Here is a 22,247-nt window from a genome sequence, read left to right as displayed (position 1 = left end):
ACCTTGTGGGTTGTCTCTCAGTCAGGCCACTTCTGGAATGAAAGCTCAGCAAACAACACTGAGGAAGACATATCTAGAGACAGGAGGTCTGCACACAGCTCCAGGGGGAAAGAAGACGTGTTTCATTCACAGCCAGTGCTGGGTCAACGGGTTTTGCAGAAATGAGGATATGGGGATTGCTCCTCTCCCTGGCATGCCTGATACCATTTTCAATGACAAAACAGACATGCCACCCTTTCAATAAATTCCTCACTAAAATAAGACGTCTGTCAGCTGGACTAAGCCAGGCTTGGGTTTAAAACCTGTACAAATAATGCAACAGGGTCATTTTATTCTGATTTACTTTGAATTTTGCATTGAGTGATTTCTCAGCCTCTACAATGTCTACCACTTCTGTTTAAATAATCTTAATTAGAAATTATTTCCTCTACGGTCCATTTTCTTTATCATTCTGTGCTGTGATAACTGATGAAAAATACTTTCAAGATTCTGCAGGAAGACTTTGTTTAATGCTGTGTTTATAAGGGATAGTGTTTATGACAAATCAATTAACTGAGCTGTTTTGAAAGGCTGTAGGAACAATGGCCAAGGACTTAAAAAAAATTGTTTAAGGTTTAGAAGAAAAATTACCCCTTGGAAGGCTAAAATTGCTTCATTGTAGAAATTGAGCAACACTGGTTTGATTTCAGAAACCCATTTAGTATTTGCATTAACATCTTCGAACAAGACAGGTTTTTTCTTTCTTCTTAGGCTGTAAAGTAAAGCCAACTGAAATGAACTTCTAAAGTATATTTGTGAAGTTAAATATTTGTGAGTCATGGTAGACTCAAAATTAAAAAGTAATGTGACCAACTTACATAAAAGATAAATTAGGCCTACTGTAGCAATTAAGAGAATTTCTGTTATGAACATAATGTTTAAAAGTAAAAGCACTGTTAAAAGCAGTGTATGTTTTAAGATAATATTTTCAGAATATTTTCAAATTTTTCAGGCCATTAGATAAATATAATATGTGAAATGAGATGATGAGCCTTGCAAAGTGATTATCTATGTAGTCCCATAAAATGGACCTAAATAAATTGTCAATAGATACAGAATGCAAATGGAAGCAAATTCTGATAAAGACAAAGCCATGCATGTCAACAACACTGTTAAAACCAGGGTACTTAATTAAAAAAGTGAAGTCAATTAAAATCAAAACAACAGTGCTGCATGTACAAATGCTGGAATAATCATTAGGCCTTGCTGAATAATGGAGGAGTATAGAAATTTTTTTTTAAGTGAAACAGCAGGGGTGATACATTACACAAAGCAACAATCTACAACAATATGACAATTGAATTACTTCAGCCCCATTAGGCAGGTGCAGAAGAATAATTAACATGAATTTCTTCAATGGAAAGAAAAAAAAATAAACTTTTGTCTAGTACAAACTGCTATTTTTTCCCTCAAAAATGATGAGAAAATATGACAATGAGCAGGCTGATTAAAATGAAACCTTTATGCTTATCCTCTTTGTAAGACTGGTTAATCATGGGATAAAATATGTACACAGTGAATTTTCTCATAGTTTGACAATGTTAAAACAGACCACCACGGCTCACATCAGCTTTTGATCTTCTGCTGAGGTATAAGCATCGATTGCTCAGATTAAAAATAAAATATAAAAGGCAATAGGTTTTGAATTTTTAAACTCTTTCTGATATAAGAGGTATTCAGTCAAGCCTTGGGTTCCATTCAGTGTCTGTTTTTCCATTTCAGATTCAAAACAAATCTGTGACCTCCAATTTCAATCTAAGCAACAACTGCTCTCTAAAATGACAAGAAGGAGTGAACAAACTTCATAATATCTCATGAACTGTAAGGTGCTTCTTAAACTCCAATTGCTTCTCCAATGTTTTTCCCTTTGGAGTTCTACCAAAATAATTCTATTTCTTTCTTTTGAAAGAGATTGATTTGGAGCCAGATAGCCATGCAGTTTACAGAGAGACATTTGATTTTCTTTCTTTAGAATTAAAGAACTGGGTAAACACTAGCCCTGGTCATGTTAGAAATATATTAATTACAGATATGGACAGAAGATCTCAAGTGATCAAGTTAGCATATCTTAAGAAGCTACTGCTCTGCAGCCAGAGAAACGGCAGAAGGATTAATGCTCGTTTTATGAGCCAAGGTTGCGTGCTCTGGTAGCTTTAACTAAGCCATTTTACCTTGTGTATGTAATAGCCTGTGAGGGGCTGAAGAGCCCCAGGTCTGTCAAAAAATTCATCCTGCCTATGTTGTCACCCAGCCCCCTCTTTCCCTATGGCCTTTGGGCATCTGATGGACTACTAGTCTGCTACTGCCACCCTCCAGCCTGAACTCAGCTACCATCTACTGATGTGTGTCCAGGTGTCTCATGTAACTGCATAGGGCTCACCTAAGGCCATGTACTCTTCCCCTCCTCTAGTACTTGACTAGATATATGACCATAATATAATTTTGCTATATTAGCCTAGAGATAACGTGTGCTTCCATTCAAGTGAGGTGAGTTGCTAGGACCATGTATTGCTATGACCAAATTTCCATTTACTTTGAACTAGGAATAAGTAGTTACCACCTCTCTGTCAAATGGGATTAATTTCCACTTGAGAGCTGGGAGTCCCACAAATATTTGAGACTGCTGTATGGGCTGGTTACACAGATTTTCTCATGTTTATGTTTTGGTAAATTTAAAACTTTCCAAATTCAATCATCTTTTATGTTTTATTTTCCTAAAAAAAGTCTAGAGAGCTTTAGAGAGCTGGAACACTTATTTTGAAAAGGAGTCAGGCTTTGAGATGAACATAATGTTTTAGAAATGGGATCAAAACATAGTAGTTACCAGAATGCAAGGAGATTTTTGGTACTTTTTCCTGATTTGTGCAATTCTCCTTCAGCTATTTGTATCAGGAAGTCTTTAAACCACTGATTTCTGGAACTGAGAATGCCAGTTTTGTAACTGTCCTGCACCTAATACTCTTTCCCTAAATATCCCTGTTGATAGACCTTTGTTCTATCCCTGTGCATTTTATGACAGACTCACATCTGGAGTGATCTGTCTGCTTCAGTGAACCGTAATGTTCTGAGACGCTGCTGATGGCATCTCATTTTCCCATTTAAATGTTGATGCACTTGCAGATACATCCTAGTTTTGATACCATACCTTCAAGTTATAAAAGCTATGTTGACAGCCTGGCAGAAACTATGGAGAAATCACAGACAAAGTATGGACTGATTCTGCTGCAATGACTGACACGGGAATGCCAGCATGGCAGTATCTGCTAAAGCAGGCGATGCAGTGATAAAACTCCCAGAACAATTTCCAATGCTACAAAAAATGGTCCCTCAAAGGATTAGAAGTATTGGAAGTCCTGCTAGTGCTCCACAAGACCCCTGCCTCAACATCGATAGCACTAAAAGCTGTCACTCCAGAGAAGATAAAAGAGCCAAAGGAGGGCTAACATCCCTTTTCTGCACAAACTCTGAAGCAGCCCACAAAGGACAGAAGCTGCAAACCCACGCAGATGCCTAGACTGTAACTGAGATGGAGAAAGAGAGGGAGAGACATGACAGCATTTTGTGCTGCACTACAAACATAGTGGGCTATGAAAATGCAATGCACATTTTGCTCAAGATAACAAATGGCTGTTGGTATTTTGGACCTATATGAGATTCTTAATGTGTCTAAGGCTCCTTGTCTTCTATCACTGCTCCGTCTTCAAAATGGGATCCATGCAGCTAGAAGTCAATTTTACATGGACTTTTTCTGAAATGAAAGTGGTTGAAATTTTTATTCCACAGTCTCTGGCCAAAACAGTTTTTTCTACACTTTTTTCAGGCTGCTGTATGACCATTCCAGCTAACCAACCACACTCACTCACCTTGACAAAAGAATTCAGATGTCCCCTACTCAGGGCTCTTAATGAGCTACAGAGTTTCCTCTTCCTTCCACCACAGGTCTCCAAATCTTCAAGTTGATGGTATTGTGAGAGTCAAGAGGAGCAAACATCCAACCACACTTATTAAAACAGCCGATACAGAATGGAAATGCTCAACATGAAAAATGTTTTGTTTCAGAGATTGAGGAATGCCTCAAGTTCCTATCTACCTTTCTATTTCCAGCTGTTGTGCAGGGTTACAGGATATTTAGCAAGTTTTTACCTCAGCATCATTAGCCTCTTGGGTTTGAGACATTAGTGCCACAGTCGACTTCTTTTGCAGTGCACTGCTTGTGGTCAACAACTCAAGGCAACCGCAGACATCTGCCTGGGCACAAGCATCAGGCAGTAATGCTCATTGCTAAAAAAACCCAGGATGTTTTTCTGGGGGTCACCACAGGGGGAGCTTAAGGGGAAAAACATCTACAAGCTCACACAGGAGTAGGGAGATGTTGTGGGGGTGGTTGCCATGGTGAGTAGACTTACTAAAGTAACCACTTCTTGTATGTCTCAGCTGCACCATCCTGTGCAGATGTCCTGGAGCCAGGAATGTAGTCTGCCTGGAGTAGTCTCTGGGTCAGGAAAAGTAAAAGATAGGAGCAGAGAAGAGATCTCTAGAGGAGAGAAGAAGAGATAGCTAAAAAAAAAAGGGACAGTAACAGAGATATGAAGAAAAAACAAAGAAACTAATGATTGCAGGAGTTGACACGAAATTAGGCTATTATAGAGAGAGATGTGTTATTGAAAGTTCATGCTCTGTACCTCAGTTATAACCTTGTCATTGTCATGCCATGAGACCTACTGAGAAGGATTCAGCCTGGCAGTGTCATTACACTGTTCCAGGTTCCTGGTACAAACTCCTCCCTTTCTGCATCCCAGCCCAGTGGGAGTGTTACTCACCTTCATTTTCCTGAGTGGAAGCAAAAGTTCCTTCTCACAGCATTCTGTCCCTTGAATCATTGACCTACTATAGAAATATGGTGTGTACGCATTTATTAGCAGAACTGAGCAGGAGGATATGCATGCATTTTCTAGGGTTCAGGTGTTGTATTTTTTCCATGCAATTCCAGGAGGAATACATTATCTTATTTTGTTGGTGATGTGCCACAGGAACTGTCTGTCCTGCCTTGTGTTCAGTGGTGACTACAGAGTTAGTTCATGGGCAGTTACAAGCTTCAGACTGAAATCCACAAAAAGCAGCCCATGAGAAGTGTTTTCCTAATCCAGGCTCTGAAATCTTGCCTCTTCAAAGACTTACATGCCTTCCTCAGCACTTTGGAGAGACTTTCAGCTGAACAACAGCACAATGGACCAAGATCACTTTTATTTAAAGCCACTTTCTGAAAGCAGAAGTGGTAGTTAAGGTGTTTTGGTTTGGGGGTTCCTTTCTTTCCTCCCACATCTATAACATATTCCTGGGCAGTAAAAAGAAGAAAGAAAAGAATTCTTTCCAATCCTCTTTGTTTGCAATGTCCATGGAATCACTGAAAATTTATAGGAGCAGAGTAAGAGGCCCATAATACTATAGCCTAAGGAGATGAAGCTGATGAAGGAGAAGACCTGCTAAATGCGCTTTGCCTTATGACCAATTTCACATAGAATATGTGAACCTTTCGGTAAGGCCCTCCCTATTTCATAGATTCTCTTTTCTGAAGTGGCAGTCTTGATCACTAGATTAGAAAGTAATACTTGCTGGCTTACTTTCCAGCTTTATTTATGGCTTTTTAAGGATAAAAATTATGAAAGTACCTCTCCCATGATCCTGCTGTGAGGGTGCAGCTTCTGAGGTGAATGGGTTTGATTCCTATTTAATAAAAAAGGGAATCTAATCCTGGATACACATCTCATTTCCAACCTTTGCTAGACGAACCCTCTGAGATTAGCTTGATTACTGTGATGAAGGAGAATCAGCACCTGAGTGGGAGTTAATGCTTCTCTGTGGTACTATTTTAGTTTCTTTTGGGATGTCTCTGTCTGGAGCTGGAATAAAAAATGGAGGGTCCATATTAAATCAAATGGGCACATCAAGCCTGCTCATGGGTTAATGATCCCTGTGCCAAATATTTGGATACAAATATTAGACTGATACACAAAATCTATATTTGTCTCACCAAAATTCAGTTCTAACTTGTACTAAATGTGCAAACTCACCGCCATAGTAGCCATTTTTTGCCTTCATCATATGAGTGACCACATGGTGTTATTTTTCATGACAACTTAAGTATCATACTTAGGAGATGAACTATATTCATGTTATCTGTGAACACCATGTCCTTCCTTCCTCACTTCCCACCCCCAATTTATTTGGAGAACAATAAAAAGGCTTTTTAAAACTGGTACAGAGTGAATAATCTCCTGAATATTTACTCCTATTAAAAGTAGATGCTTCTTCCTTTCTATGAATATTTTTCAAATAACAATGCTTTCAGACAGTTTGATTATAAAAAAGGCTGCAAACATTACTAAAGGAATTGGCAGCTTTTATTCACAAGAGTTTTCTCTGGAAAAGATGGGAAGTGTTTGGTGAATCCTCTTTCTTGCCTCCCCTCAGCAGTTATCACTGCATATAAAGAGGCTGGATAAGCCCTGAAGGTAGTAGGAATGTTTGTCCGTATATGAGCATGTTAGAAATGCCAAGTCAGTGTGACTAATGGATAAGACAGAAAGCAAAGCTGGTGATCTAAGATGAATAGAAGCATTAGAGGAAAAACAGGAATGCAAATCTCACATTGTTAGAAACACAGACCTTACGTCTTCTCCAGAGTTTTGTTTCATCAGCTCTTAGAGCTCGTGGGCTTCTTCCCTGTACAGAATAATTGTAAAATCTGCAAAAACTGGGAGAGGTAGAGCCTGTAGAAGCTGATGTTTGTATTCAAAGTTGCTTGATGGAAGCTGCTAAGCAATACTGAAAATGCTGGCAGGAATCCCAGAGTTCGGAGGGAATTTCCATGTGCTGACTCAGACACGAATTTTAGCTCACTGGAGTCCTACACCTGATCCTACTGAGGTTACGAAACCTGGAAGCAAGACAGAATTGAAGGTGAACTTCTGAAATTCTTAACAGCACACATGGAAGTCACAACAAGGAGGAGTGATCGATGTAAACACATAGTATATAGCTCACTATCATATAGAATGCTGCTCTGAGGAAAAATTATAGAGACTTTCAGCTGAACACGAAGTCAAGCAACATCCTCTGGGAACGAGGGCAGCAAAATCCTTGCCTTCCCAAATTGACAAAACAGATTAACAGGTGCTTAGTCAGCCTCAGAGATCCAGCTACGATCAAAATATGCTACTGATAGAAATACTTTAAATACAGAAGAGAGTACTGATGGCTTTTAAAGGCTTGCCATTTACTGGACTTTCTTACTTCTTTACATGCTGCTTTTAGCAAAGCAAACTTCTATACTTACATTTCAGTATGGAAGTTAAATCTCTTAATAAGGTTTTTATATACATTGGGGAACAAGTCCAGAATTACTAATGAGAAATCATTTCCCCAACAATTCTAGTAAAAATGGAAACTCTGGGTTCCAGTGTAGATGCAGAAGATGATTTTTCTGAAAGAGAAGGCCATGCAGAGCCTATCCCAGCCCCTGTGAGAGCAATTTAATTGAGCTGCAGGGCAATAACGGGAAGAGGCCCTTCTTTAACTAACATTTATGTATTCCTATGGGAAACTTGCAGACAAATTCTCACAATCCTGCTTTTTCTATTTCCCTTTTCATTGTCAAGACAAGTTCTGAAGACCTGCTTGCCAGTTATATTTTTATTATCCAGTAATACCTTAAAATACTTTAACATCTCTATTTGTATGGGAAACATCATCTGCTCCCTTCCAAAATCTTTGAAAACTTATCATCAACCACAACATCTACTATCCAGACTGTGGTGGGTACTGTTTGTGTCTAGAGCTAATAACACAATTCAAGAAAATTCATTTGATAAAATAAGCCTCTGTCCACTGTGGCTCATCAAACACATCATGATTTTCTCAAATTTCTCGTTGATTTTAAAGTTTTGTGAAAAACACCCTACACAGAGTTCTGAGTCTTTCAATCATTTCTCGGCAATCTCTTGCAAGCACTCAGTATTTCAACATCAAGCTTATAATTGGATGTAAACCAGGAAGATTGCTGAGGCTGATTACAACCTCTTCCCGGGGCTAACACTTGCAATTACAAATTGGAAATGTTTGTGCTCTGTAAATTTTTTTTTCCTTTTTCTGCTATTAAAAAAATTCAAATAAGACCTAGGAAGTTTAATAAGCCGTTGATTATGGCCATGGTGTGATAAAATGATTTTGCTGTTATGGGCAAGATTTTCAGAAGCAAAAGAAAGTTTTTATCCGTGGAGGTCAATGACAAAATTCTGGTTGGACTCATTTCAACACTGCCAAGTACATTCCGGAATCAATGAATTTCTTTAGAAAGAGGAAGAAAGATTTAACAAGTGGCAACTTTCAAAAAATTCTTAGGAAAGTGCTATTGTATGCTCTATTTTGCACAGTGAGAAAGGCAAATATTTATTTTCTTTTCTGAAATTGCACTTATCTTACACATAATAATAGCTAGTTTAAAAAAAAACCCAAAACTGTATTGAAATGTATAGCCTTTATTTTCATTTGTTTATTTCAACTTCCATGCTCTTTAGCTTCAACGTCACTTTCTTTTCATTGAGCTACTTGAATTTTATTAAGGTTTCTTTTTACTTGGTGCTAAAATATTTGTGTTGACATAATTAGATCTTATGGTCATGGAATAACACTTATTCAGCTGAATATTCAGCATTTATTCAGTACATGTCCTGTTTCATTAACAAACTCTAACCTACAGCTCTTCCTCTCCAGTGACAGAAAGCAGAGTTCATGAAATTTGCAGTAAATTTTCTGTGAATGAAATCCACTGAAAACATTATGGTTTTTGATAGCAACCGTGTTCCCTGAAGGGAAAGGAATTTTCTGCCCAATTTTGGGTGCTAGCTTTGTTGTTTAGCTTATAAGCAAAAAAAATTATTTTTTTTTTAAGTTAAAATTCACATCAGACTTTCTTCCTAGAAATAGAGATTACATTATTTTCACACGAGGCTGGGGTTATGTACCAGCAGATTCATGCAATTTCTAGCGAATACTTAAATGACGTCAGGTTTGTGTTTTAAACACAGCGCTCTGAGGAATAAGTAGTTCTGCGTGGACATGGCACTGGTGTGAGCCATGAGGAGCTGCCCCTCCATGAGCAGAATGCCAGAAAACATTTCTGCAAAACACTTTTAAGAGTTACTCCTGTATGAAGCAGTTGCTTACTCATGAGTCACCTCCTCATGTGGTGTAGGCCACCTACTGTAACAAGCTAGCTGGTGCCCAGACACTTTTTTAGTTCTCTCACCTCCTTTCCATCTGCTTGCCAGCTTCCAAGAGCTAGACATTCCCTGTGCATGTGAGGAAGCGAAAGCTACGGTTCATATCAGCTGGGTGGGTATTTGTGGATTTTGGGAGACGGAGACAATATTTGCATGGATGTAAATGCAGGAAGAGTTCAGTCTTCGGCGGGCAACATGTTTAAGTTCTGATGAAGGTTTGTTCAAATTAACAGGGTACTTTGTGATTTTTGGCTCTGGGAGTTGTCTTCCTAAAGGAAGAAAGAGAAACTATGATATGGAATAAGCTTCTGGTTTACAGGAGTACAATTCTCAGTGTGAAAACTCACTTTGTTCCTCTAAGATAAGCAAAAACTTACAATTAATTGGGAAGGAAAAAATAGTATGTGCAGCATAGCTTAACTTAGCTGTGAGATTGTGCTAGGGTACATCTACAGAGCATTTTTTCAGGCAGATTTGATCTCTCCCTACTCGTTCCCTGAGCCAACTGCAAAACCCAAATCTCTGTATTGGCAGACATGTAGCTGTAGTCCTCACAGCACTCATTCTAAACTAATAAGTCTGGCAGAGGGAGAGAGTATATTAGCTCATTCTTAGTTCCAGCAGCTACCCAGAAGGCATTACAACACACCTGAGATATATCTCATACAAACTACTGATATGCCCGCACTGCACAGAAGCGACTGCAGTGTGCTGTAGGGACAGCTCAGGCACCAGGAGCTGTGACAGCTCAAAGTGAGGTATTATACCTTACATCCCAGGCAGACTATTACTGAGTTAAAGCTGGTTTAGCTGTAACTCCTGTGGTCCAAACCTATGAAAAGAGCTCAGTTTCTTCCCCCCAAGATAATCAGTAATCCCATGGCAGCACGCATGTTTTCTATTCCTGAGCTCAACAAGTCCTATTTTAGCCTCAGGTACCTCTGAACATTTCCTGGGTGTAGAGTTCATGTGATATAACTTCTAAAGAGTGCCTTGCTTACAGTCCCCCAGGTTCGAAAAAAACCCAAACCTGTAGGAATGGGATGAGCTAGGATAAGTATAACATATGGTCAGGGGAAAGAAAGTGGCGCTTTGCTGTCCCTAGCATTAAATTTAAGAAGACTGCACACTTCAGAAGCTGATAAGCGTAGTTTTTTTCAGCCACCAGGTAGCATGTCTGGAGCTGTCAGCTGAGCTCAGGATTCCTGATTCACAAGCAGGGTCACCAGTACTACAGCGAGGCTCTTTGTTTACTCCATGCAGAGATAGAGGCTGCGGATGCTGGGGCAGAGAACATCTCTGCTGCGAGCCTGCTGTGTGCCTGTGCAGCCAAAAAGGCCAATGGCATCCTGGGCTGTATCAAGAACAGCATGGCCACTATAGCAAGGGGAATGATCCTTCCCATTTTCTCAGGACTCCTTAGCACCTAGAATACTGTGTCCAGTTTAGGGCCATCTGGTATACATGAAAGACATTGATCAAGTTGAGTGGAGACCCACCAAAGTGGTCAGGGTCTGGAGCACTTGTCCTGTGGAGTGGAGGCCAAGACCCACCAAAGTGGTCAGGGGCTGGAGCACTTGTCCTGTGGAGTAGAGGCCAAGGGACCTGGACTTGTTTGTCCTGGAGAAGGGAAAGCTCTGGGGGACTTAAGCAGGGCCTTCTAGTACCCACGGGGAGGTCACCAGGAAGACAGAGCTAAGCTGCTCACAGCAGCATGTGTCAGGAGGAAAAATGGCAGTGAGCATACATTTAAATAAGAGAGGTTTAAATTAGATATAAGGAAAGGACAGCCCAGCAGTGGAAGAGGCAGTCTAGGGGCTCATGCAACCTCCACGCTTGGAGGTTTGCAACAGCCAACTGGATAAAGCCCTGAGCCATGTTGTCTGATCTCATAGCTGAGCCTTCTCTGAGCAGAAGGTTGGACTAAAGACCTCCAGAGATGCCTTCCAATCCCAATTACTCTGCGATCTATTTCTTCAACATTTTTTTTAGGAAGATTAAAGGCTACTTCACCATAGCACTCACATGGCTCGGGCTGCTCCTAAAGGCTCTCCTAAAGGCAGCAACTGTAAACAGACATATTTTGATCAAAGTGTTAGCCAAAAAACCTGACTGTTTCATTCAGGATTTATTGTGAACTCCAGATCTTTGCATGAGTTTCATTCTTCCTTCCATGGCAGATGTCTTTTTTCTTAGGCTTTGTCCCTGCTTAGTTCCCCAAATGCATTTTTCTTCTCTTCCCAGATTCTTCCTTTGTGCCCAAGCTCCCATTACATGAAGAAATAACTTCTTTAACTGAAATTCTTTATAGTAGACTCTAATTCAAAAATACACGCAAGGGGGCAGGAATTTGGTGGATTACCAAACACCAGCTGATCTGCAGCAAGTGATTACACACTCTTAGCCCATTGCAAACTTTGTAAGAAACGTATTAACTTATGTTTCTTACATTTGTGTGTAAACTGAAGTCTTGCTTCACCCTTTTCATGAACAAGAGAGTGAGCACTGGTGTTCAGAATATAAGCATTAACACTTTAGGGCAAAACTACTTGCTTTGTATTTCTGGGCTCTTTTTCTCTCGGGTTACTGTAGAACACCTCAAAACAGGCCAATATGGTATATATTCAACTGGGAATCAAGGAAGACACTTCCTCCTGACCTTAGTTTCTTCCTGAGAATAAAACACAGTTGGTAGAATGAGCCTTATTAATTGGGATATTTATATACTTACAATGTATCTAACTTCATTTATCGTGGCATGCTACTTTCATGCATAATACTCTCATGTGTATTGTACAACATCAGAATAAACTGTGTGTCAAATCTTTGAGTATTCCGTGCACAAGTTATTTTGAACATTCAACTGTGTTAAAACTGTGAATAATTAAAGAAAGAAAAAGACAGTTTGACCTGGGGTGGGGAGGGGGAATTGACTTAAGAAATGCTAGGAGAAGCTGACCTTAAAATGGTGCCCTATTTTAAAAAATACAAGTCACTCTTTCAATGTAACACTGGAAAAAAAATTATAGATTCCTCACATGGTCATCCTTCTTTTTTCCTTAAGTCTAGTCTAAAATTTTTTCTTATGCTGTCTAAAATATATCTAAGTACCTCCCCAGCACAGTTCTGGTCACCTGCAGTTGGCTACAAACAGAACTTGATCACACCACTTTTATTCAGTCTGAATCAAAACCATCTCTAGACCTTGAAATTGGTATTTTCAAAGGAACTCAAAGGATTTAGGCATCTACAGACCTTGGACTTTTATTGGCAATAACAGCATTGGGTTTGGGGGGTGGTTTCTTTTGAGAATTCCAGCCTGGAATTCTTCAGCTTCCATATCATAGCTATGCTCAAAACTAAGACACCTGTTTTGTTTTGGGTTTTTTTTGTTACATAAAAATGAGTCATCATTACATTTAATTCCTAAGAAATGGACATATACCATGAAATGAACTTTTCCTTTATTCTCAATTAGACCGACAGGTACAGCCAAGATCCATTTGTCTTTAGGCTGAGGTGTTGGTGTATATTATTTTGCCTGCACAATTATATTTAGTTACTTCTCATTCATCTTCCTTATTGGTCACTCCGATGGCTTTAGTTAACTCGCTAAACGTAGTTGAAGTCAAATTGTCAGTTGGCTGTGTATCTTGATCTAGTATATAGGCGTAACTGAAAGTCCACGTAATGCTAACTGTTTAGTCAGCTTGCCAATAAGAGGTATCCTCTGTTATTTCTTGTGCATTGATTTGAATGCAATGAACTGAATTTTATAAGCAGGAAATTAACTACGAAGAGTATTCACAGGTGACTTGTAGAAAAGCTTAGCATAGGGAGGTCACCTGGGCTGCAACTTAATACTTGATAACATTGCTTGTGTTATACTGCATGTAATTGTCTGAATAGCTTGAAAGTGCAGCTATAAGGTTGGAGGTGCACAGTGATACTACTTCTGGATCACATCTTCAGTCCTTGGTTGAGCAATGGTGGTATATGGCACTCAAGAAAGCAACTAAACAGGTGAGCATTTCCCTAAAGAAAAGGGACTACCTTAAAAAGAGTTAAAGCAATCAACAATAACTTACTTTTACTCTTAACCACTGATAAATTTAGCCATTGCCAGCTGTTGGGAGAGTTTCCTAACGGCTCACTTTTATAGGTCACAATTTAGAGCAACCCCTCAGCTGTTCTAACCTGTGCCAGCCTGACTCTCTTTGGCTTCTGCTCAGCACTCCCCACTAATTAGCTTAGGCAGATCCTCACTTGCCTCACAGGCTTGCACAGATCCTATTGTGAAAACCCAAATTATTCGTACCTATAAAGGGCTATGGTGTCTAACTTGAGGCTGTCGTTGTCAAGATGCTGGTAAAGATGCATGAAACCTAAAACACTTCCTCAGCCTGCAACTGAAAGTCCTGTGATGCGTCCAGCTGAAATAGTCTGGCCACTCTGTTTTCAGCTGCAGGCTGTGACTCTATGGCAGGGTCTGTCTCAGTGGGTCAGTTCACAGCCAGGTGGACTCCAACATGCTTTAACTACACCCTTCAGTAGCGCAGTGCTTTGCAAATCTCTATCTTACCCACTTTGTCTACACTAAGTCAGGGTTTAGTTTAGTCTAAGGCTCTAATCATGAGTTCTGAGGCTTTGCATGGACAAGCCAAGAGGCAGAGATAGCAAAGGAATGGTCGACTGTCTTCTGTGGTGGAGCTCTGCAAAATAGGCACAGCAAAAGTAATTCAGCCTTATGGAAAACAGTGAGTGAGGAGGACAGGAAGACCCTTCCTGTCAGCAGACTAAAACTTGTTTGTTAGGGGATTTAAAATTTGACAAACTCAGTCAAACTGAGACTTACCTCACATGAATATTCAAAGTGAGAAACAAGATGTTGTGTTGTGCTGCCTCCAGACTGATGAAGCAATAAGGTATTCAGTGAGGTAAGTCTTAGAGTATGAAACAAACAAGAAGGTACCTGAGAAAGCCACGGATCAGAGGTTTGATTGTTGTCAGAGAATCTGTCTTTCAAGCTGCTTATCTGTGCTAAAAATTGGATTGAGCACTTCGAATTGCAAGTGCCCAATCTGCATAAAGTGGAAGTAATATGCTGACAAAGTCCCATACAGGTAGCAATCAGTATCATCCTGGATGAGCTACAATATTGCTAAGATGTTTTAAGGAGGACCTGCCAGAGAAGCATTACAGTAATTAACCCTGATTGTCAGAATGCTGGGCAGGCCTGAGTCTCAGGAGCTGAAGCATTCAAATAAATAAATAAAAGATTACTTGATGTACATCACTGCTTAGGGACTGTGAGTCTGAAACCAGCATCCTGAGTCCATAAAGATAATAGCTTGCTCACAATTGATGTGAATGGATGACAACAGGAACCTTTAAAGGTGATCTGCAAAGGCGGAAAAAGAAGGGAGTTGTACCATTTTCACTTCTTTGTAATGACTAAAGAAGGCTTGAAAGCTTTCTTCACACCCCCCACACACCCCCCCAGTTTCACATCTTGTCTGTTCTGCTTTCCTGGATGATTCTACAACAGACTAGAGGGAAAGTAGAATTATGAACCCAAATTATACCATGGAAGTAATACTGAGTTAGGAAAGAAAAGGGCTTTGTTTTTTTTAATTAAAACCACTGAACTCTTTGAGGGCTTTTAATGCATATTGTTGTTAGCAGCTAGTTAATTCCAGACTTCTTTCTTAGAGGTTTTACTTCCATCTCTTTCAAGATTCAATACTTTCAGTTCTGCAATCAAATGCAGAAAAAAATGCTAAATCCATTTCTGTGGGTACTCCACAGACACCTCCCAGAAAATAATACTAAATCTGATATTACCAGAATGTTTAGTCAAAAAAAGAGAATAAAATAAGTGTAAAGCTGCCACTCTGTGTTGTCACACAGCAAAACAAGGAATGGTGGTACGTGACATAATGGCATTCTCTCTGCCATCTTTGCATCTGTAAATGCTGCAACATTAAAAGATGTGTGTTTAAGCTCTTAAATGAGATCTCATGTAAATAGCATCAATATCTGACACATTAGCATGCGAAAGTTGCTGCAGCAGCCTATTTAGCATGAGTAACTCAACAGAATTGAAAGAAACTTGGAGATCAAAAACGTGCTGCAGAAAAAAAGTACACTGCACAAAAATGTATAGAAACCAAAGATCTGTTTTTTTCTGGCAAATTACACTCTAACTGGTATCTCACAAATCAAGATTGGTTTGGGGGAGCTCTTTTGTTACTAATGTTATTGCTCAGCAACAGTGTTTACTGCCTGAGAAGGAGAGGGAATAATCAAAGCTGACCCAAACAGTATAAGCAGATAGTCCACATGGGGGAAAAATTTGAATCATTTATGATAGCCAAAGCATTCCTTAAATCTTTCTCAAAATAAGCATAGATAGGGAAACCAGTCACAGATGGCCAAAAGATCAATCAGAAAATAACCCACAGGAAGCTTAGCACCAAAAGTAATTGACATAGTCGTCAAATCAATTTCTGGTGGTACAGACACTTTTGCATTCAGTTTGCTTCTCCATGCTGTAGATTATTTGGCATGTCATTCAAATCACTGTTGCCCAATACAGTCTTGTAGCAGTTCAGAGAGGTTCAGGTACTTTCTGGAGCTTACTTTCCACACACTCACAAAGACGCCAGGTGAGGACCAAGTTATTGTTTCTGGTAACTGAGCATTTATATGATATTTACTTTTGAGATGTCGTATTTTCCCCAGATATTTTCCATTTTGCATAGAGGAATAAAAAGCCCTGGGACACCGTGGACCTTTGCACAAGACGTTCCTTCACAATGATTACAGGAAGAGAAGAAGGGCACAAACCTGGTTGCCAGTGTGCTTTTCAGGCTAAGCCTTTAGGTCATTAGTCAGAGCAATAACAGTGACTTTTTCGTCTACAGTTCAAAGATTACTGCACAAAGTAGAAAAAAAAATCTATTTTCACAAAGAAAAAAGATCTATTCTTTTAGCATAACTAAAGCACTTTTCAGATCTTAAGAGTTTTAAAAGTAAAAAAGGAGTATATTGCCATATCTGGCAGGATAAAGGAGAGAGAAGGGAATTCCACATGGAGATACACCCACTGAGGAACTGAATCAGAAACTGAGTTTAATGCTTTTTTCAGGCAGTAGATTGCCAGCTGAGTAGGAGAATATTTTGTTTGCTGGTGTGATCAGTAGAAATCACACATTAGCAATTTTCAGCTGCCTCCCTGTCTATAAAGTGCCTATCTGTGCACTATCCAGAAGTTTAAAGTTGTTCAGAAGCATAATAGTCGAAAAGTGTTTGAGATATTGGTGGATATTTATGTCTGTTCATCTGAGGAAATGAATCCTCTGCTTATTTCTGTAGGCCTGAGCACAAAGCTATAAGGTTTTTGGTGTGCTTTTGCAATATAAGAAACATGCTGAGTGCTCTAACATGCGGTACGTCATTCGGAAAGATCTTGGTGATATGGGAATCTGATATGTTTTGCATGTAGTAGAAATTTCTGTCACTTTGGAGTGAAATTGGAGTTTTTGGACCGAAGAGTCATTCCTGAGTGTCATGAATGCTTGATGCTTGTTCTGGGAATGAACGGCATGGAAGGTACAGGAAGATGCTTCTTCCAGAGGCATGACGGGATGGGGAGAGACCTTCTGCATGGAAGAAAATAGGAGGCAACATTACTGACAACCAAGTACATAGAGGGCATACATTGAGTGTAATACATAGAGGGCAGATTGTCCTAACCAAGATGGTATTGTTCATCCCAATACATTTACAAAGACAGTGCAGACGGTTGAGGTCCTGGGGTCCCACCGCAGGCCTGAGTGCACTCGCTACACTTAATAAATCTGTGACCTCAAACCGGGGTCTGTACAGCTGCTGAACAGTCACCTATATCTGGCCCAAGGGACAGGCCCAAGTATTTCCAGCCCTACAAGTGTAGGTTCCTGAACCTGGAGCTAAAGGAAAAATGTTGTGTGATGTAACACTGAGGTTTACAATTCCCCGAGTTCCTTCCATACATACATATGTATATATGTGCATATATACATATACATATATACATACATATATATATTGGGTGCTACGGTCTTGGCATTCAAATCCCCACACTTCCCTTCATAATAGTAAATGACACTCTTTCACAAGCCATTTAGGAAAGCAAAAGTCAGTTCTAACGCTAGAACCAAAAATGGGCCACGACTGTTAGCCGACCTCCAGATATATCAGTTTGCAATCAGGTAGCACAAGTAAACAATTCCAAATTTTGTAATCAAAAGAAGAAAAATGAAACTTTTCCAAAAAAGAAAAAGAGTGACATTGCATTTCAAAGTGGATTTTAAAAATAATCATTTCTTCTTAACCTGCTAATAATACAGAACATTGAAAAACTAACAGAAAATATGATCAAGATCCAGAATGTCTGCTCCAAGGAAATCATAATTGTACTAGATAAGCCTCAAGTTGTTAGGTGATAAAATGGAGCATATTGATCCATGTAGAGACATGAGGTGGAAAGGGCTTTGCTACAGAGTGAATGGTGATGGATTCATAGAAAAAAATAGACTTTCATAGAAAATAGAGTATCATTTGGGAATGCCTAAAGGAATAAAGTAAGAAGTATCTGAAAGGGCTTTTTTTTTTTTTTTCCCCCCCAAAATTCAGATCCATTATCAGAATAAAGAAATACACAATGGATATGATGCATGCAGGCCAAGCAATAATTCAGTAAATAATATATAATTCTGGTCTAGACTGTGTTTTTGTGTTTTCACTTATGTTTTAAGTCCAGGATGTTCAATGATGAGTACTGATTTTGGATGTACAGGATGAAATACTGTAATTATTCAGTGTCCAGAAATGCTGTGTTGATACCCTTCCCCTCACCCTCAATGCTCCAGACGCTTTTCAGATTTCTTTTTTGAACAAAATAGTTTCTTCTCACACCTCTCTCACTGCCTATAAAGGCCTCCCCTTACATCCACCTGTAGCTGAGGAGACACTTCAGTTCACAGACTCCTGGTGCAACAGCCTAAAACAGTTCCCACTGAACTACTATTATTATGTCTTACAGTTACCCTGATGCAATAAATAAAATTTTAAAAAATTCTCATAAAGAATTAGACTGTATGGTTTCTTTGCTAGGTTTAGTGAATGAACTCCCTCCTCTATAACTTGTAATAAATAGTAATAAAACCTTTTGCTGTCACTTTAAAGAATAGAACAAAATGCAGGTAAAAAACTGAAGAAATGATTTTTTCACTTATCAAACACAAGAAATGTAACTATATGTAACTCTGGGGAGTATTTTCTTTTATTTAGCCCCTTTTCTTCAAAAAACAGAAGAATTCAGCGGTCTAACATGGACTGCAGCAGGATTCAACAATCCACTGCAATTTATGGATTTTTTCATGGATTTTTTTTATAGCTTATTGCTCCTTAGCAATAAGCAATTTAAGCAATGGTTGGACCACTGTGCTTCTCTACTTGTCCCCTGTTATTTCAGGAAAAATCCAACTGGACCCATCCCCGGAGGTGTTCAAGGCCAGGCTGGATGGGGCTTTGAGTAACCTGGTCTATTGGAAGGTGTCCCTGCCCATGGCAGGGGGGGTGGAAGTAGATGATCTTTAAGGTCCCTTCCAACCTGAACCATTATGTGATTCTGTAATTCTGTGATTTTTTCTGTGGAAGTATGGCCTCTAAAGTGAAGGTAGCTTCTGTGTTTCCCTTAGAGCTCCTTTTACAGCCTGCTGCTTTGCCGGGCCTTGGGTCACTCTGCTAGGACAGGACTAAGAAAATTTCCTGTCATTCAGCTCTTGCCACTGATCAAGTAAGCCCCTTTGCTATGTTTTGGACTGGATGCATACAGGAATAGACCTGTGTTTTGCGTTCCTGTAGAAGATAATTTTGATCTTATTCATTTTTTTAGCTGCATATTCTTCTTGGGGTGAAGGGGGACATCCCTTCCCCCTGCTGCCCTTGATACAAGGTAATAAAAGAACAACAGAAAAAATTTCAGTTCCTATTGCTTCACGTAATTTCTTTGTTCTGCTGAATTCTGGCCCTGTCATGCTGTCAGTAGATGGTGGTTAGCAAGGCATCTTGAAGTTCAAAGAAGAGGTCTGTGACTTTGAAATGATGTGGGAATAGAAAGCCAAAAAATTCTGTCTCTAAATAATGGTGAGGAGTGCTGACCTGTTGAAAATAAAGAAGTATGACTTCTAAAACTACGTGGAATTATATCCATTGACCTCAGTGTGTGCTTGCTCTGGCCTGAGGCATATCCAGGTAAGTTTTGATGCTATCACGCTTTAAAGAAAAAAACTCAAATGTCAACCAATCCATGATTTCAAAGTATGCAAACTATTGGACCCCAGGTGTCCCTTTTAGCACTACTTGGCAGCTTCTGCATTATCACAGAGATGGTCCAGTGAGTGGAGTTTGAAAATAATAGATAATTTTAAAGGTCTTTAAAAAAAATCATTTAATTAGTTTTCATTTCTCCTACTTGCACCTGATAAATGAAGATATTAAACTGTGAAGACTCAGGAGCCTCCAAAAGCCTTTGATGTGTATTAGAATAATCTAATAATTAACCTCAGGATTCACCAGCACGATGCATTGAGGTGAAGTGAAACAGTGCTTATGATGAAGGGCATCTGCCAGCCCCGAGGTACCAAGCTGGCTTCATTCTCCTCTTTGCCATGGAGAGCTCTGAGCTATCCTTGATCTACCTTTTGCTGCCTTTTATTCTTGGTGAGAAGTTCTTTTTTTCAGTGCAGATTTTTTTAAACAGCTGGGCGCGTCATGCATTGCAAAAGGCAATATTGAGAAATAACGTTTGGTTTATATGATAAGTAGGTAAAAGGAAGGTATATTTTCTCTCTGGACTATGTTTTTCAGTATCTGATATTAAAGAGCATTGTTCAGCCCAGAGTAGCTATTAAATGCTTTGTATTGATGTGGTTACCTGATCTAAGTGTAAGCTCCCTCTCTAAAGTGAGAAAGCATATGCTCACTACTTACCCTGCTGCTTAGGCTAATATGGCATGGATACAAGTCTCACCTCTGTTCTAGAGAGGACAGTACTTCAGCTCCTACAAGTGCCTCTGAGGAAGTGCCTGTTTTGTGTTAATAAATTGCTCCCCTTGCCTTTAACTGCAAGCATAACAGTTCATAATAATACAACTCCGTATTTGTATCAGGGCCAGAAGTGATCACTGATTTTATGTACTCAGATTAAGTAAGTACTTTCATCCTGATTTTGTAATGTACTGAAAAGTTTCAATGCCAATTGGACCGAATGGTAACTGAGGGCATCATCAGCTCCCTGAAAATGAACACTCAAAACCTGGAATTGATTAAGGAGTGAACATTTAAAAACCTGGGCAGCAGTTTCTGGTGTCCGTGACTCTGAGTGGTTTTATAATACGCTGTGGGACCCAAGGTAGTTTCAGACTCACTGAAGAGGGCCACAACGATGATTGACCAGCCAGGGCCACTGTATCTCTTTTATTCATAATTTGATTCAGAAGGTAGGAGTAGTTGACAAAAACGTCTACAAGTTTGTGCAGCAGCAATACTAAGAACAAAATGACACAGGCAATGCTTTAATCTGCTGTATAAGGACTACCGCTCTGTAAGCATATCCTTGCATAGACATTTCCAGAGCCCTCTCCAGAGTAAACCAACACACACTAGAACAAGAAGCAGCGATACCACTAACTGTATTTCCACTTTCACAGATTGCAACTAAGTCTTTAGAGGGATGTCTAGGAAGAACCAGGGCTGGGAAGAATTGCTCTTGCTGAACCAAGGAATGATCGACCAAGGAGAGAAAAACTTTTTGAGGTGTCCTAATGCTGCCCCTTACCTCTGAACACTAAGTACTAATTGCTTAATGTTAGCAGAGGTTGTGTTCAACCCATAGTTATGATGTTGTATGAGAAAAGGAGCAATATAAGTAGCAGTATGTCATACTCTGATCATTTCTTCTTAGTCAAGGATTCACCAACAGTAACCAATTTTTTAATTTGCAAAAAACTAATGAATTTCATTGTGCCTTGAACAAGAAGCCTCACAGAATCTCTAGAAAGTGCTTCTCAAGAAAGAGGAAAGCTGCTCTCTGTCTCTCGGATAGACTACATTAGATATATCTCCATTGTACACGCACTGCCTCTCAGTGCACTTCTAGATCCAGATCTTCAAGATCACTGACACACCAAATTCATCCATAGGTCTTTCAACACTTTTTCAGAGCATTTACGTGTTTTGAAAGCAATGCAGTTTATCCAGGTCAAAGGTAATACGTAATATTGTAATATGTAATAAATGCCTGGGTGAAATTTTCTTTCATCTTTAAGGGTGCCAAACTGAGTCATATTGAAACTGAAGTTATAATTTATTTTTTCCTGTCAAAGGAGCCCCCTTTCCTTTTAGTACTTGAATGCAGTGAAAAGCCTCAGATGAACCGTAGTTAATAATGGTCTGTGGTCAACCTAGGAGTGCACTTCAAGCAGGGATATCTGCTTTTGACCATGTTTTCTGTTCAGTACTGTCACTGATTATGTGATTGATGGAGCAGGGAAAGCATCTGTATTACTTAAGAAGAGGTGCAGCATTTGGAGGACTACGTAGGATTCCAAAGTAAGGTGAGCATCTTCAGTTTGAAAGCAGCAAAATGGAGACTGGCAAAGGACAAGTGGAGCCTGGGAACTTGGGACTGAAGATTTAAAGTGGGCCATGTAGCAATAGCGCAGAAAAAGTATCTAAAGTTTATAACGTGCTGCAAATGCGTATGAGGCTGCTGCAAAAGAACAAGTCTCATTCTGGGATGTTTTTAAGAGCACTGTTGGATGTAAGACAGAGGAATGGAATTATTCTGCTCTACTTGCCACTGGAGAAGCCTCAGTG

Source organism: Chroicocephalus ridibundus, chromosome 2 (assembly GCF_963924245.1).
Source record: "Chroicocephalus ridibundus chromosome 2, bChrRid1.1, whole genome shotgun sequence".
Classification (NCBI taxonomy): domain Eukaryota; kingdom Metazoa; phylum Chordata; class Aves; order Charadriiformes; family Laridae; genus Chroicocephalus; species Chroicocephalus ridibundus.
Note: the sequence above shows the minus strand (reverse complement) of the source record.